Source organism: Sphaerodactylus townsendi, linkage group LG08 (genome assembly GCF_021028975.2).
Source record: "Sphaerodactylus townsendi isolate TG3544 linkage group LG08, MPM_Stown_v2.3, whole genome shotgun sequence".
Classification (NCBI taxonomy): domain Eukaryota; kingdom Metazoa; phylum Chordata; class Lepidosauria; order Squamata; family Sphaerodactylidae; genus Sphaerodactylus; species Sphaerodactylus townsendi.
In genome coordinates, this window is record NC_059432.1 from 45,929,587 (window position 1) to 45,947,883 (window position 18,297).

At 40.7% G+C, this 18,297-nt stretch overlaps 1 protein-coding gene across 1 annotated transcript in view; it reads right to left on the bottom strand.

Annotated features, from left to right (window-relative positions):
• Positions 1–16,760, bottom strand: part of ZRANB1 (zinc finger RANBP2-type containing 1) — a 65,103-nt gene extending 48,343 nt beyond the window's left edge. The window contains exon 1 of the mRNA XM_048505315.1: positions 16,393–16,760. The gene's annotated coding sequence lies outside the window, so the exon portion shown is untranslated. The remainder of the gene's footprint in view (positions 1–16,392) is intronic.
• Positions 16,761–18,297: the final 1,537 nt, after the last annotated feature.

Genomic DNA, 18,297 nt, shown 5'->3' on the forward strand with positions numbered 1-18,297 from the left:
CTTGGTTAAGGTGGAATAGTTAGGGTTACCAGTTAGAGTTCAGACTTGTGGGCTCAGGAATCAAGAGTACAGAGCTCCATTCCAAAGTAGCCCTAAAGCTTGCAGTTTTATGAGCCCCTGTAAGTTTTCCATGTTTTCAAAATCTGTAACACTTACGCCCCAATCCAGATTGAAGGGGGAGGAGACAAAATGGGCTGTGGAAGTAGTATGGTTGCCCCACCACTGACATGAGGGACACCTATGTCAGCAGGGAAAGCAAACATGCCACAGTGTCCAGACCCGGAAGAGCCCAGCATTCAGAGGCTGTCCCCCAGTCCAGGAGCACACTGGGGGGAAGGGCAGGAGCATTCCCATGAGTGGAGCTGATTTTAGCCAGCTTCCACCAGCCTCCCTCCGCAGTCACAGACTTATACCACATGAAAGTATGAAATAAGCCTGTTCCCCCAATTGGTCTTTTTGGTTGGCAGGAGGGTTTCTCAATTTCCCTCCTCCCTGCACTGTCCGGAGCTCCACTGGAGGCAGCGTGGCACCGTCTCCCCTACACCGTTGGCGGCAGAGTTACCCCACCACTACATTGGGCTGTCCATGTTCTTTTTTGAGGAAGGTATGACAATATGTGCTTGTACATTTTTAGATTGCTTAACAATTTAAAACAACTGCCTCATTTACTTTTTTCCCTACTGAAGCATGTATTTCATCTTTATGCGCTCTCAAGTCTTGTCCTCTTCAGTAGGAATTTACCATGGATGACTGACAGAACTACGTAAACAGCTTTTCCTGTAAATAATATGAATATTTGTTACAATATGACTCTAGAATATGAGAAATCATGCATACCCACTATACGTCAACTCATTTTGCCTATTTAGAACAGTATTTATGATCTACTATAAATATAATACTAATTTGCCATGTTTACAATTTAAACAGAGATGCATCAATGGAAATGCCATTTCATTTGTTCATAGAAATCTAGTAGCAAACATCAATATCAAACTCCAAACTGCATTATGCATAGGAGAAAGACAAACTTGACTAAAACCTGTTTTTCACCACATGTTTAGAACACCCAACACTCTCACTATCTAGATAAGAATGTGCAAAGCTGATCCAGCTGGAATGCATTTGCTTGCGATAGAAAGGATATCGGTTACCTTGTCTGATCAACTAAAGCTTTGAGGTATTAAAGAACGTTGCCTTCTTGTTTTGTTAAGAAATAGGATGGAGGACAGTCTTTTGTCATTACTTCTCTCATGCTATTGTAACTCCCGACCTTGATTACTACAATACAAACTATACAGAGGAGAAGAAGAGAGTTTGGATTTATACCTCAACTTTCTTTCCTCCAAAGAGACTGAAGGTAGTTTATAAACTCCTTTCCTTTCCTCTTCCCGCAACAGACATCTTGTGAGGTAGCTGGGGTTGAGAGAGTTCTGCATGAATTGTGACTAGCAGGAATGAAGGGGGGGATCTAGATCACCAGATAAGAGTCTGAAACTCATGTGGAGGAGTGGGGAATCAAACCAAGTTCTCTAGATTAGAGCCCACCTGCTCTTAACCACACCATGCTACTCCTTGAGACAATTCAGAAGCTTTAACATTTGACCTGTATACTACTCAGTTATGTGTACTTCCTATTGTAAGAGGGAGGCAGTCTCTTTATTTATTTATTTATTTATTTATCACCCTCCCCCGAGAGGTTCGGGCGATTCACAACAAAATATATACCATTAAAATCAATTAAAACAATCAATCCCCACAAAAATTAAAACCACCATAATTTATAGATGACATCAGAAAGTTCCTCCCTTCTCCCTTTCGTGCGCCCACGGGAGTCCAGATGTTGTTGTGTAGTGAATTTTCGATGTTACCCCGGCTGGCCAAATGCCTGGCGGAACAGGTCCGTTTTGCAGGCCCTGCGGAAACTCTGTATGTCCCGCAGGGCCCCTATCTCACTTGGGAGCCTGTTCCACCAAGTAGGGGCCAGGGCTGTAAAAGCCCTGGCCCTTGTAGAGGCTAGCCGGATCGCTTTGGGGCCAGGGATCACCAGCAGGTCCGCCTCCGATGACCAGAGGGGCCTAACAGGGCAATACAGGGTGCTAATTAGATGGGTTATTAGTCTACATTCAAGTTTTTACCCTCCAAAGTCCTTCACATCCTAAAACCAAAATGCCAATTTCTTTAACCTCTCAACCATAGTTTCAACACAACTATATACTGAAGTGGTGAGAAAATCCTAGTAATCACTTGCTTACAGAAGACAGGTAAAGTTCATGTTCTAGAATGGTACAAAAGGGCAACGATTAAAACAGCCCTAGCTTTTTGTAGAACTAGTTGCTCTGTGACAGTCTTTAAATAGGCCAACCTCAAGCCCAAGGTATCTAGCAGGAGTTCCATTAAGTAACACTGACTCATTGTCATTAAGATTTCAATTTCCTCACCTTAGGAAAGAGTTAATTACACTTCCTTATGTGCACAGCAAAAATGTCTGACACTTCTACAAGACATACACAATCAGGGGGTCTTATCTCTGGAAACCAAAACAGCTTTTCAGTGTAAGAATACCTAAAAACCTTCTTTCTCCATTAAGTCATTTAAGAATCCAGATAGCTACAATTGCTTTCTTATTTTTTTACAACTGGAAGGGCACAGCCATTTCTTACATATATTTCCCTTCCAAGTGAGCTACCTAATGTACATAATATTATGCTCACAATGAAAAAAAATACTCTTCTGCCCCCTCCCACATACCTGGAGTCTGAGTTTACACACGTAGGCTCTAGCTCGCTCGCTCTCTCCCACACACATTTCTAAAGCCATGAGAAAGGGTACACTGATTACATTTGTACAAACTTCCCCCGGATAATTTAAAAATACACTTGACTGATTTCTAAATCTTTAATCCACTGTTGTATAGCAAGCAATATAACTTTTTGCATAAATGCTAAGTTGAAAACATTTCCTGTGCACCAATAATGCAATTATTTACAGAGTTAAACCATTCTAAGCCAGTTAAAGTTAAGGGGTGTAAAAGATGAGAGTTGGCTTAAATTGCACAGTAAATATTAATTTTGTTCACAAAATACATGCAAGAAGTGTGCTAGGTTAACTTTTCACGCTGCACAAATATTTTCCAAATATTAAAAAAGCCATGGAATTGAAATATTTGATTAGAAAAAAATAAATCACTGAAGTATATTTAATGGGACAAAAATGCAATAATCCAATATATTTAAAAGCAGGAAAGATCTGTTCGTGCTACATTTGACCCATTCCATAGTTTAAACTGAGCAGTTCCTGTATTAACCATAATATGTTAGTTCTGTCCAATAATCTTCCTCATAATCTAGTTGTCAGGAACTGCCCAACTTGATTTTTTTAAACCATTCGTTACTGCAATAAATTTACATAAATTAATTTTTTAATTAAAAAATCCACAAATTTTGCACCAGTCATCAACAAAAGGAAGACAGAAACTCAATAGGAAACAAGTTAGATTACAGCAAATTGAAAGGACATAGAAAAATTGCCTAAAAATAATTTATTTGCTACTGTTAAATTCTGTCTGGATGAGAGACCAGATTCCAAAGGAAACAGCAGCTAAAAATTGCAACAACGGGCAACAATTTCAATCATCCTAAATCTTTCAAGTCTTGCTTCAACTCAGACATATCATTAAGACTTTAATACTCTGAAATTGCACTGTACAGAATCTCTGCTTAGACTGAACTAGGTCAATAGTTCTATACCTTACAGTCCCAAACCCTAGCTGTAGTCAATTCCATATGGTCTTACATAACTGCTTAAGGCTACACAGATTTTTCTAAAAATCCATTTAATGCCAGGGTCAGCCAAAACACACTGAAAATGGTTTAATCATCTATAAAGTGAAATGCAAAGGTAACATCACCTCTGCGGTCTGTTGTCAGCAGTTCAGCAACATTTCTGAAAATGTAAATTTGATGCAAATTTCCTCAACACTATGATGTTATATATGCACCTGTATCCCTTCCACAAGCCTCTTAATGCGGCTTATTTATTTCTAGCAATTCAGGAAGGATTTCATAGTACACATACCTGTAAGAAAGTAAACTTAGCTTATCTAATAACCAGCTGTCAATAAAATGAAATTACAGTATGATATAGTTTGAAACACAATATTTATAGAGGGTGCTGGGACAGATTTTTAAAAAAACATTACTGCTTTTCAACAGAGCAGCTTCTAGGGTACATTACACAAGCAAAATGCACAACGTTCTGGTTTCAGAATAGATACACAAGCTCCCTGCAAAATGTAACATCAGGAATGAGCCTCAGAAACACACTGATCCTTCTCCTGGTACAAATTCTTCTCTCCCTTTCTTTGTCAATCTAAACCATAGTTTAACATAATATCTGCGTGAAACTGGGCACAGCATCTACAAAGGTTCCCATTTTAACCAGAATCTGAAACTAAGGTTTGAAGTATGTTTGCAGGCATTGGTTATAGAAATTCTGGCTAATTTTAGCCATAATTCATGTTGATATATTTGCGACAGTACATCACAGGTAAGGTTGGCAATGGGAGAACAAGACTGAGGCAGACAATCGAGTTGCGAACCAAGGTTTTACAGGAAGCTAGCATTACATCATCACATAAATCACCTTGATAAAGACACTAAGCAACAATGAATGTAGTATATATTCACAATCCAACCCCCAACTATAGAAGAACAGATACAAGGCTGTCATTACAGCATTCAAATCACAAGAATTAGCCTGCACACAAATGCCATTTGTTTCTAATACAATTTGTTCAAGAGTTGTTCAACATCAGCAATCTACACGTATTGAGGGGCATTTAGAGCACTGTGCAGCAAATGAAGGACATTTGGGATTTCAGGCAGCCTCTTATCCCCTTTCCATAATTGCTTCTAACAGCTATCAGGGAGAGTTGTATTATACTGCTCAATACAGTCTGAGGACAAAATCCCAGATTTCTCCCCCAGATCCCCCGACACATGGCAAACTGGAGTCAAAGCCAACATTAAAATGCTGGTCAGCAGGTCATCAAGTATGTGGATCTCACTCAATGTCTGCCCAAGATCTTTGTATAATATGCAGGCATCACAGATATACCATTATAAATAAAGTTATCTAAATAAAGTAAGTCTTAGTCAAAATGCTGTTTTTATGTCCTTGGGTGTCTTTGCTTGTTATGAGCCTTCCTTAGATTCTCCCATTGCCTCTCCCTGGTTAAATGTACCTTTCAAGCTGTTCAGTCAGCTCCATTGGAAGCCCATTCTTGTTTGGTAGCAGCTCCAAAATCACAGATCTTCCTCCCCAAAGAAGGGCAGAGGGTATATAAGCAATGTTTAGAGGGTACTAGTTTTAGAGAAAGTGGTATAGCTGTGTTTTTCTTGTTTGTTTTCTCCAAAGTCAGATTTTTGTGAGCAGTTATAAGCTGCAGTGGTTGACAGGAAAGGAGTAACACTGAAATTCAAATGTTAAAAGTTAAAGGCTGATGTATGAAAATGTTAAGAAGCACTGTTGTAAATTTGTTGTCCTAGACTTGAATTTGCTGAATTAAATGTTATTAGAGGGTCTCATTTGATTCAAAGACAACCACTTCTCCTTATTACAAGGTATACTAACATTTACAAGTCTTAGCAGGAAATCTGGTTTTGTTAAGGGTGTAATAACCACTACTGTGAGTGTGATAAATTAAACTCCTCTTGTTCTATAATCAACACTGAGGGAATGACATCCTGTAACATCCCTTCAGCCAGCAAACAAATCAATACAAACAGTCATTCGTAGCGGGTTACACAAAACGATATGGGGGTTCTGCCCTCACATTCTGCCAGTCTCTGAACTACACTGGGAAATAAGAACTGTATGCAATAAAAGATCTGAGGGGAAAAGATCAAATATTACTTTTTTCCATATGCATGCAAGAGTTCAATTATTTAAATTATTAACATCTATAATAGTCTGGGGTACCCATGACCCCATTGTCCCCAGACAAGTACTTAAAATGTTGCAAAGTTCACACTCCAATTACTATAAGTGGACTTATCACTATGGTTTTGCTTGTAAAATACAACTGCCCAAATGGAATTGCATCTGACAAAGGACTTATTGTGTTGTACCTACCACCTGCTCACATAGGGACCTATCCCAACTGGAAGAGAATCTGGCATGAATAGGGTGCAGAACAGAGCAATGGTATTTTACACTAGCAGAGATACATTTCTGCCAGCAGAAGGGAGGAACTCATTATCACCAACGTTTCCCTCCTACTGAGCATTACCACAGTGAGAGAGTCCTAACCCCCACAAACAGCATTTTAGAGACAATCGGTTGCAAGTGAGAGGCAGATGCAGTAAAGATCAATTCCATGCGTGGGCTTTGGATCTATCTGGTAGCATTGCCTCCATGAGTCATACACTGAAGTTCTCAATGGTGCAAAGCATCATACACTAAAAAATATTTGGTCCCAGCACTTACCACAGAATTCTTCTGATTGCTAATGAATGAGATACTTCTGAAATACTAGGCCCGTGGTGGGGACCTTTGACACTCCAGATGTTATGGACTACAATTCCCATCAGCCCCTGCCAGCATGGTCAATTGGCCATGCTGGTAGCGGCTGATGGAAATTGTAGTCCATAACATCTGGAGTGCCAAAGGTTCGCCACCACTGTACTAGCTTGTGTGCAAATGTCCGCTTAAACAAGGGCTGCAGATTCATCCCACTGTCCCTTCCCCAAAAGCTGCAATTTCTGAACCCAGGATAGCCGATTCCCAGGACAGGAGGACTTAAACTAGTTTCATGGGTCACTGGACTGCAGTGGGGAAGGGAAAATGGCACATTCACTCTCTCCTCCCTGTCTCTTTTGCCAGCTAAGTAGTTCTGGCAAGAAAGCAATTTTGCCCCCCCCCCCCCCCCAATTTAGCCCACAAGCCTGAAACCAGCTTTCCCTACAGCTGGAAATGGCTGGTAGAGGGAAGGGACAGTGGGGAAGAGATATGAGTGTCAGCACCTTCCACTGACAGATCACTGTATCCAACTTATTATTTGCAAATTCACAAAACCAGTCAATTCACCAAGAAGAATGAGTGATTTTTTTGCATACTAAAAAAAAGGTGCAGTAAAGCCAAACTTCAAATCATTTGTCCATATGAAATGACGGAGATGTTGTCAAAGACATATTGGAACAGAGTTAATTTGCTCTTTGCAACAACATATTAAAGCAACAATCCTATACATATACCAGGGAAGAAGACTCATCAAGTTCAATAGGACTTGCTTCCAATCAGTGATATGGTACAGAAACTTTCCTGTAGAAAATATTCTGAAAAGTTTCCCACCAGTATATTTTCCTGTAGGAATTCTGATTTCCAATAAGACAGTTTCAGAGGGTGGCCTTGTTGGTCTACAGTAGAACAGCCATAGTTGAGTCTAGTAGAGACCAACAAGAGTTTCTGAGTATGCGCTTTTGAGAGTCAAAAGCTCTCTTTTTCAGATATTTCAATTTCAAGGGTGATTTGACTCTAGAAACCTTAAATCTCAAAAATGTTTTTGGTCTCTAAAATGGTATCAATTCTGAAATTTCTATAAATACACTATTTCAAATAATAATAATAAATTCTAGATAAAATGGGCAGTCTCAAAGTTAGAAATGTTTTCAAGGGCAAAGTCGGCCAAATCTGAGGATACTATTCCTGTGACTGGTGCTGTAAACAGGCAAGACAGATCTTTCCACCTTAAAAGGACCCCAAGCTTGAAGAAAAATGTGAAACGTTAAAAAAATATATACTGAGGGGTTTCAAAATCCCAAAATGATAAAAAGACAGTATGTAGCTTTAAGTAATGGATCCCCTCAGTGGTTGGTGCTAGGTGACCACAGATTACAGAGTTGGTTCGATAAATAAAAGACAGGAGGAAACATCAGGGCACTTTCCAAGTGAAGCTGAAGACAAAGGGACAAATAAAAGTGGGTTTGCTGTTGAGTGGGAAGCAGAGAAGGAAGCAAAAGTAGGAGAAAGAAAATAATGGAATGAGGAAAATTAGATGCCCTCCACCAGTCCTTTTGGGTCCCTGCTTATCAGATATATTAATAACTGTGCCATCCTAAGCAGCTTCTTCTTGCCCAGTAACTTCAATGGACTTAAAACAGTGTAAGACTCCTTAGGGTGGCACTGTAATTCTCCCACATTCAGATACGTTCATTGTTTAGATAACCACAAAAGTAAAATAGGCGAAATCGTATGGTTTCGACTTAAAAATTGGTTCAAATTTGAAATGTTTCCTAATAAACTTGCTTGGCCAAATTCTCCATAAAGCTTGTATAGGATTGTTTCTCAGAAAGTGTTCAGGAAACATTTCCAGAGAGAAATACCCATATCTCTTCTCTCCAAAAAAAAAAAAAAACATTATCTGGGAACCCACATCTAATTTCTAGCATTTGTTAAACTGGAATTAATTTTCAAGATGAGAAATTAAGCTGTAGCTATTAAAATATTAAATTTCCCGTTTGCTTTTAAACATTGCAGCCTGTTTTGCTGGTCCTCTCAAAATAAAAAGCCCTTTCAGTTTAATCACTTTTACAGGAAGTTCTCAAAGAAGATATATTTTATTTATTTAAAACATTTTATTACTGTCTTTCCACTCAAATAGGGTTCCTGGGGCAGCAAATATGGAAGCCCTACAGCACAAAAATTCAAAAACATTACTACTGCACCTTGTTCCACATGAACAAATGGAATACGAAGTATCTCTGAATTTGAGTGCACAAAAAGTTTAACTCATTTTTCAGCAAACTACTGAAATTATCTTTGAAATAAACCAGTGCAAACCAAGCAGAAAAAGAATATTTTACAGAATTTGTTACTATGATGCCAATAGTTATTTCTCATACTATCAATGGAAGATAATGATGAGGCATAAACTAAAATAATTCAGCAGAGTCAGCTATAGGCACTTGCATAATGTTGAAAACAGCCAAATGAAATATATCCCATCTGTGCCAAACAGTCTACAAAATGGAGAAAGAAAGGTAATATAATAATGATGATTTTAGTTAAATGGTAACTACAACTAAAATCATGTTTGCAAGAAATCTAAAACAATACAAAAATGTTTGGTCATAATTCTTCCCTTACTTATATCTAGAACTGGGGTCCTGGGGACTAGTAGTGGGCTGCATTTCTGAAAGCAACTTGTCCACATTCTTGGACCTCAAAAACTGAAACTGATCCAATAAAACCGGACCACATGATGCTCTAGACACCTCCACAGAATTCTGTTCAACAGCAGTCCAATACTGTGCAGATCTGATTTACTTTATCTCAAAAGCACACAGCAAAATCACCCCAGCCACAGTCCTCCAGGTATAGGACAGCAAGCCATTAACCAACCTAAATAACTCTGCTGGACAGCTTCTTCTGAATGCATTGAGAGCACAGAAATACACCTCCTTCACCACTGCTTGATAATGGGTTTTCGACAGTTTCCAGTCAGATCCACACTGCAATTTACGCCATCTGTGCTCAAGAAGTCCCTTCATCTGCTTCATTGCCCTCAGATCCTCAGTATACCATGGGGCCCAAAGGTTACACCAGCAGGGCGAGGGCACTCAGGAGCAATTATGTTGATGGTCCTCCTGATCTCACCATTCCAAAGGGGGACCAGGGTCTCAACAGGAGCACTGGTCGTGTCACCAGGAAAATCCCCCAGGGCTCTCAGGAATTCTTAAGATTCCATCCTGTTCCATGGACGGACCATCTTAATTGATCCCCCAAGCCTGCAGTGGGGGAGGGACATCTACCAATTAGATTCCTAGCAAGTAACACAAAGAAGAATTTTCCTGTAATATTAAATGTATTTATGTCAGTATCAAACAAGATATCCCATGGATGCTAGATACAGCAACATGCTTACTTTTTTTGCCACAGAACATTTAGATCAAACTACGATTTCTGACAACAGATACTCTTAAACACAACCTTTTTTTGCCATGAAGTGACAGCTGACTTATGGTGATCCTGTTGGATTTTCAGGGCAGAAGATATTCAGAGGCAGCTTGCCACTGCCTCCCTTTACCTCATGACCCTGATACTCCTTGGAGGGTTCCCATCCAAATAGTAGCCAGAGTTCACCCTGTTTAGCTTCTGAAATCTGACAGATCACACTGAACTGGGGCTATCCAGGTCAGGGCAAGGAAAAACAAACAAATCATGTAATCTTTTTATAAACTCCCCCTGAGCTCCCCACTATGGAGCAATATTTGCTACCTGCAATTTTCTAAAGTTGCATCTTTCATATATTTATATATTTTAGAATTTTCTTACCAATCTTCATTCTTTAACACACTGTCTTCTTGCTTTATTAATGCAAGGCCTGCTCTTTGCTTTCCATGAAATCTGTGAGTTCCAAACAGCATTTATTCTTCAAAGGGAATCTTACGCAATTACTGTCTCATCTCTGGATGCTTCTGTGCAATTGGAAACGGTGCTATAGGACCTACCTTAACCAAACTGTGTCAGCAATAAGTTAATCGCATTTAAAGTGAACTGCAAAAAAAAGTAACCTCCACTTTTTCTTTTTTAAAATTTCTGTAAACACACCCCATCATAACAAGCTGCTTAACTCAGAAGATTATATGCTTTAACAGACATTGCTCCTGATGAAAACCATCATTTCAGAAACTAATTTGTAGTCGTTTTAGCTGAACACAAACTTGTATTTTATCTGTTCTGGAAATATCAATGATATTTATTTAGTATTAGAACTTCAGTTCGTACTTCATGACAGATCATCAAAATTATTCTATATATTGTCAGTATACAGATCAAAGTATGTCCTAAGAGTTTCCATAAAACAAGATAATTCTATATATAAGTTCTTCACCTATGAAGAAGAAGAAGAGTTGGATTTATATCCCCCCTTTCTCTCCTGTAGGAGACTCAAAGGGTTTACAAACTCCTTTCCCTTCCCCCCTCACAACAAACACCCTTGTGAGGTAGGTGGAGCTGAGAGAGCTCCGAAGAACTGTGACTAGCCCAAGGTTACCCAGCTGGCGGGTGTTGGAGTGTACAGGCTAATCTGAATTCCCCAGATAAACCTCCACAGCTTAGGTGGCAGAGAGGGGAATCAAACCCAGTTCCTCCAGATTAGAGTTCATCTGCTCTTAACCACTATACCACTGCTGCTCCTATAGTTCTACCCTGTTTCCCTGAAAATAAGACCTGCCCTGAAAATAAGCCCTAGCATGATTTTCCGGGATTTTTGGAGGATGCTTGAAATAGAAGTCCTACTCCAAAAATAAGCCCTAGTTACAGATTCCCCAGTGCAGCTGATCTAGTCATGTGGGGGTTGCAAAATTATGGAAAAAAATACCGTATATACTCATGTATAAGCCGACTCGTGTATAAGCCGAGGCACCTAATTTTACTACCAAAACCTGGGAAAATGTATTGACTTGCGTATAAGCTGAAGGTGGGAAGCCGGGAAGCAGAGAGAGCTCCTTATTTGGGCAGTGACTCCTCCTGATGTCATTGCCCAAATAAGGAGCTCCATCCACCTCCCTGCAGGCTGGGCTTCCTCAAACCCAGCCCGGAGGTGGAGGGAGCTCCTTATTTGGGCAATGACATCAGGGGGAGTCACTGACCAAATAAGGAGCTCCCTCTGCCTCCCGGGGTTTGAGGAAGCCCAGTCAGCCAGGGTTCCCCTTCACCCTCCGAGGAGGGCATCACAAGCGGCTTGTGCAGCTGCAGGGAGGTCATCCCGGCCACGCCCCCAGCCTCAGCAGAGGCCTGAAGAGCCGGCTGGTAAGCAGTGACTCATGTATAAGCCGAGGGGGCATTTTTCAGCCTTAAAACAGGGCTGAAAAACTTGGCTTATACACAAGTATATACGGTAAGACATTCCCTGAAAATAAGCCCTAATGCATCTTTTGGAGCAAAAATTAATATAAGACCCTGTCTTATTTTCGGGGAAACAGGTAGTAACTACCACATATTACATGGTCAAAACCTCTACTGTCATAAAATTAAAAACAGTTCAAAAATATTAAATACAGTTACATGAACCAGTGATTTGGCAAACAAATGTTGAAACATCCAGTATTTTAAAATTACATAATATGCATTCTTCTTACATATCAACTGCCACAATTACAATCTAATATTTATTGTTCAATATAGCACTATCAAAATGCAGAAAACCAATTAAACAAAGGGCGAACACATACACAATCCCACCTAAACGTTCAGAAGATCCTTACAATGTAATACAGCATTAATTGAAAGAGACACAAACCTAAATGTAACAAATGAGGTGACATAAAATCCTTATGTGATTAAGCCAAACTTGCCCAATACAAGTCTGGTACTGGTATGTCCCTCTATCTTGAATGGCAAGCCAGCAGACTTCTCACCTCCTTCACCTCCTCCACAGAAAAGGTATTCATATGAATATAACCCGCGCTAATTTCATTCATACATCAAACCTGAACGTACCACCACTACACTAAAGGTGTGCTTTGTAATATAACCCACAGTGAAAGCAGAGGCTTCTATGTGAATTTACAGTCAGCAAGCAGTTGAAGGAATATCTGACATCAAGTGGATGACCTGGCTATACACCACAGGCAACAATTCAAGTGAAGCCTTCCAGAACATGTATATGTGTGAATACATTATTAAACAAAAAATAGCTGAAATAGACTGTTTTAGACAAAGATGTCTGTGGGGTGGGGAGAGGAGAGCAAAGAGAATGAGTTGGGTATGTTCAGCAATTCTTCCCCTAAAGTAACTCAGCTCCTTGTGGATTTAAGACTTTCAGAGTCCCCTGCTCCTGGAAACTCTAACTTAATCAAGGCAGAAAACAAAACATACAACATATGTTTATAAATATTTAATGTTGATTAATAAATATGATATGCAGATTCTCATGAGTGAATGGAATAACCAGCAAGGTCACCCTATTTCGCCAAAACAACTGGATACCTGTTCTCTCTAAAGATTTTGAGTTGTGACTTATTTAGCAAAAATTGTGTTTAGGATACACGGGACACCACAGTAACTCTTTAGCAAAGGGCAATTGTTGGCATCGTACCTCATAGGACACATTCATTACATGTATGCTTTGGGTGTGTTCAGTTATTCAGTGGTGGGGAAGTTATTACTCATACCAATTTTGTATTAGATTGTTCATTGGGATTTTTGAGGATGCTTATGCACTTTTTTAAACTGCTTGGAGGAATGGTCAATAAAAATGGACTCTCCTTGTACGTAGTTTACTTTGATCACAGCACTGGAAAGATAAAAGCCCATTCCTGGTAAATTAGTGGAATGAGAAACTTAGAACTATATCAATATTTGAAAGCATGGCATATAGACAGCAACTGCACATGGAGTTATTTTTAGATATTTGAAAACTGTTTATAGAAACTTCTGTGTAGATTCGCCAATTTGTTATGTTTTTGTTTTTTACGTTTACTTTTTTCTATAATTTTTAAATCATATTCTGTTGCTAGATTTTAAGAGTTTATCCCCTTGTTATTTTTCCTTTTTTTTAAATAAAATAATAATTCCTTTCTATTTTTTCAGATTTTGTCTGTTGTATCCACACTACAATAGTCACTAGCCTACCCTTATCATAGTTGCTAATGGAACATCAATAATTTCAATAGCAAGTTAAATATCTAAAAAGCTATAAGATAAACTAAGGCTATCCAAAAGACAGACTGCAATGTAAATGAAGACCTTGCTACTAGACCCCCTTCATGAAAGGATGTCACAGATCCTTGTACTTCCTTGTCCAAAGCAGCAGGATTTTCATCAGTTAAATGGGCAGTGGTTTAGAAATTTGAATTTCTATGCCATGGTATTCATCCATTGGAATTCTCAACCCAAAAAGATCTGTCAAGCCCTGTCTCTGCTTGTTTCACAAACAGGCAAAGATGTTCTGGTATGCAGTTTTTCTGACAGTGTTGTTAATAATTTTGTTATTTTACCTGTACTTTCATAGTTAGAATATTTTGCTTTGCTGGTTTTTAGCAATTTTAAAACTTATTTAAGATGCTTGGTAGGTTTTTTGGTTTTACAAAATATGGTCAAAGCCAGATAGTTTTTAAATGTTACAGTAATATTTGAATTCATCAGCTATGAAATTTATATGCATAAGCAACAGAAGTCAATACATACAAATTACATGGGACCTGATCCTTACGAACATGAACTGACAGTGGCTCCAGTAACACATGTACTGATTCCATGTGTGGCTCCCGAGCATCTTCCCGGGATTTTCAGAACCACCTCTGAGTTCACAAGTAGAATCATTCTAAAAATACAACAAAAATGACCAAAGACTCTTGAAATACTTTACAGGGTCTTTTTTTAAAAGTACAATTACTAACTAGACTAAACTGCAATAATCCAGATGATTTACATTTATTAAAAATCTGAGATGGACATCAATACAACCTGTCACATAATAGCATATAATTTGCTTTCAATTGCACCCCTGTATGATTGCCAGAAGAATGCAAAACTGCTGGAAAAACATAATGCCCCATGAAAGCACAGGCCACATATAGGTAACAAGAGGCGTTATCTATTATAGTGCCACATCTCAATTTCTAGGAAAGATTCCATGGGTCATAATTTGAAAAAATTTAAGCCATTACAGAAAAGCTGCATAGCATTTATCAAAGAAATTACCCAGAGTGTTTCTGCTACTCACACACCCCTCTTTCATGTATAATATAGTATTATAAAATGTTGTTCTATGTAATGAATCAGATGAAAATGATGTATTCAGAGTCTGATTACAATAGTAATAGTCACTCAAATGGAACAGCAAGACAAAAAGAATTGTTTATTGCCTCAAAGAGAAGAGGAAGACACAAAATTGAAAAAAATCGAAGGGGGGGGGACTGCAGTAGCCCAGGAGTTCATGAAGTATTCTGAATTACCTCTAAGAAGCCTTATTCAGTCACATGGACAGGTGCTGCAGTGGGAAGTTCTCAGAAAAAAAGTATTCCAAATTAGTTGCCCAGTGCAAGTCCCTATACAGACCTGATGCCAGGCACAAAGTATGTGTGAGCCAAATATGCTGTCTCCTAATGATTTTTTTAAAAAGACAAAGTTACGTTCTGCTACATCAACAGCACAAAATCATGCCAGTTCTGCTTTAGAAGGTGGGAGTAGAATTTAGCATTTGTACCAAAGAAATCAAGTATTTACAAGATGCTTCTCCAACAAGGAAGTCATACACAGGTTAAATTCTATGAATAATGAGTAAGAAGAGGAGGGGCAGAAAGGAAGAGAGGTATGACCTCACTATAGCAAGATGTAGGTACTGCAGTACTAGATGTGGAACACCAAACTCACAGAAGCATCTTTCAACTGCATATAGCAATTTGTCTTTTCAAAAGGTTTGATATAATGATGGCGGTACCCTGCATACAAAACCCACACAAAACTCAAATTCCCCTTCGGAAATGCAGAACCAATACTAATGAACACATGTCGGAAACCTCCCTCGCATTAAGCAAAGCAAAACCAGATATTGCAATATTTAGTAATATCGCTCCCGCCAGAGGCAGCAATTCAATACACAGATTAAGAAACCGAAAACAGAACTCTCTTGTAAGCACCAACTACTCCGTAAACAAGTCAGTTGCAACAGCAGCATCCCTGTCTCACAAGTGCCTGGGTACCCCAACGGTGTGGGGGGGGGGGGGTTTCCTCATTATATACAACAAACCACCGAGCCAGCTAGCAAACACAATCCCACTGCCTAATAGTGAGACCCAGTCTTTCCAAATCTCACACATTAAAGAAGTTTTAGGGCCTCCCTCCCCTCCACCTTTAGCTCCTTCCAAGAAAATACTCAGAAACAGAAACTTAAAAGGGGAGGCAGCAATGATAATAAAAAGCGCCCCCAGAACCGCTTTATCATCTCCCCCCGCCCATCATCATACACACCAAAAAACAACCTCCACAAGAGCGACTCGCCCTTTATATTTCAGCACCCTTGAGAAGAGGTCCCTGTCAACAGAGTAATATGAGTATGCCGAGTGAGACTGAACAGGGGGAAAAACAAGGAAGGACCACCAAAGAAGTTGGGGGAGGGAACAGAGAAAGGGAGAGAGGGGGAAGCCTGAGGGGGGAGTCTCCCTTCTCAGAAGTGCAACTGAACACCCCCTCTTCCTTTTCTCTTCCAGGAAAACAAACTATGCTGAGATCTGATCTCACATTAAAGCACCGGGGGGGGGGGGGGCACTTAAAAGAAAGTAATTCTTCTCCTAAAGTAGCAGAGTCCTATGGGGGAGGGTTCTCTGCAACTCCCCCCCTCCCGCGCCCCGGTTTTCTCCAAGAAGGGGGGGGGGGCTGCCATACCTTGTAGCGCCGCCTCCTGATCCCGCGGCTGTCCCCTCAGCGGCTGCCGTCCATTCCCTTCACCCGCATCCCACCCACCCCTGCACCGACCCGCTGGCTGCGGCCTCCTGCTTCTCTCCCCTCCCCGGGCTCAGGACATGGTTCCTTCCTGGTCTGTGCGGATAGGGGAAAGACCCGGTTTGTCGAGAGGGCGCTACCACCTCGGCAGGATGGAGGGGGGAGCAGGCGAAACACCGCGAGTCCGCCACCGTACGATCTAACCGCGCTCGCCTAATGGCGGCGGCGGCAGAGGCTGGAGTGGCCCAAAGCAAAATAAACCCCCGTACGGCAAAAAGACTGGAGTTCGCACGTCAGCCCGCCGGCCTGGGGCCCTGGCGCTCGCTCATTGGCGATACAGGAGCAGCCAGATGGCCAATCGGGTAGCTGTTCTTTGGAGACGAACGGGTGACGTCATGCCAGGCTTTGGGACGCCTCATTGTGAGGATGCTGAAGGGGAGGTTCTCCTTTCCTTGTCCGGGAATAGAAGAGCAGGGGAGCAAAACCACCCACAGTACGCACGCGCAGAGGGGGTTGAGTTGGAGGCTCGCGGACCCCCTCGACTTTCGTCAGCAACCCAGAAAAGCGAGGTCATTTCACCTTTTAGTCTCCATAAAGAGGCTCCCTTTGCTCTGTTCTCTCCTCCACCACCTACACATTTTTGCGTCTTCTTTGAAAGCCTGAAGCGTCCCACAAATCTGTCCCTTGGATCTGCTCTCTTTAAATAAAGCGCCAGGCAGAATACCTGAGTTACCTTCCCACCACAGATGCTCCCCATAAACCAGGAGTAAACAAGTTTCCACCCAACTGCTACTCTAGTTCCTGGTATGCTAGTCTAGTTCAGAGCAATTATTCTAACTCAGCCAGGCACCCTTTAAGGTCTTATGATGGGCGTTTTCCCCACCGACAAAATATCCTGGGAGAGACCCAGGATTATATATCCCAGGGTGTTTTTATCCCGGTTTGTCCCTTCGCACGGCTAACCATCAGTGCGTTCAAGCCGGGAGGAAGAACTCCAGTGTATTATTCACGAGCCCCGGGTTATTTTCATTTTCCATTTGAAAGTTTACGTAATTTACATATGTTTACGTAGTTTACATAGATTCTGTTTTTCTGACATTCTGATTGGCTGCAGCTAAGGGACAGGGAGAACAAGCAGTGAAGCAGGAAAAATAAACCGGCCCGTCTCCCTCAGTATTTGCATGGGAGTGGGATTTGCGCAGGCTATTTCAAAAGAACCACCAATTTCATCATTTTTTGAAAGCCACAAGATAAGTTAGGTCTGGAAGCCATGCAGAAGCCATGCCCATCACTGTCTTATCCCAGGATATTTTGTCCATGGGGAAAACACCATGATTAAAAGAAATAAACTTCCTTTGAGAGCCCATATGGTGTAATGGTTAAGAGCAGTGGACCCTAATTTGGAGAACTGGGTTTGATTCCCCACTTCTCCACGTGAGCACCAGATTTAATTTGGTATGCTACATTTGTTTCCTTGCTGCTGCATACAAAGCCTGCCACATGACTTTGGGCTAGTCACGGTTGTCTCTGAACTCAACTCACTCAGCTCATCCACCTCACAAAGTGTCTGTTGTGGGGAGAGGAAGGAAGGAGTTTGTAATCTGCTTTGGCACTCTATGAGAAAAGTGACGTATAAACCAAACTCCTCTTCTTCATTTACCCCATCTTGTGCTTTTTGGAGGAAGCATCCTATTGTTTAAAAGGCTAGTCATGGTGGTGACAACTGACTTTCAGCCAATCACCTTGCACGACTGATTTTCAGCCAATTGCCATGCATGCACAGCTTGGGGGTGGGGTTTACACTGAATGGACAATAAACACAAAAAGTGGAATGTGGCAGTTACTCAC